This window comes from Haliaeetus leucocephalus, unplaced genomic scaffold (assembly GCF_000737465.1).
Source record: "Haliaeetus leucocephalus isolate CR32 unplaced genomic scaffold, Haliaeetus_leucocephalus-4.0 Scaffold202, whole genome shotgun sequence".
Lineage (NCBI taxonomy): Eukaryota > Metazoa > Chordata > Aves > Accipitriformes > Accipitridae > Haliaeetus > Haliaeetus leucocephalus.
In genome coordinates this window covers 71,565-71,897 of record NW_010972638.1, presented here as the reverse complement: position 1 = coordinate 71,897, position 333 = coordinate 71,565, and the positions used below count along the sequence as shown (strand labels likewise).

Genomic DNA, 333 nt, shown 5'->3' with positions numbered 1-333 from the left:
CCGCCCCCCCCTATTCCATGAGCAGCCCTCGGGGTGGGCTTTGGGGGGGTGGGGTGATGGTCCCCATCCTCGCCCCCACCGGGGGAAGGGAAAGGGGGGGGTGGGAAATACCCACCCATGCACCCCCCCTCCAAAAAAAAGGACTAAAAATCGCAGCGTGTTGCTGAAGGTGGTCTACAATCATACGTCAGGTCTCCCGGCGGGGGCCCCCCCCCGGCCCCCCGGGAGCCTTTAGCCCTGTGCCGGCGGCACACGCCGGTGCCCGGTGCCCGGTGCGGCGGCGCACGCCGGGGCCTGCAGGATGTGGTGCAGTGGGAGAAGGGGCATGGAGCA

General features: G+C 69.1%; 1 protein-coding gene across 1 annotated transcript in view; it reads left to right on the top strand.

The window, feature by feature from the left end:
* SND1 (staphylococcal nuclease and tudor domain containing 1) overlaps positions 1-333 on the top strand; it is a 124,298-nt gene that overhangs the window by 111,974 nt on the left and 11,991 nt on the right. The gene's annotated exons all lie outside the window — the stretch shown is intronic.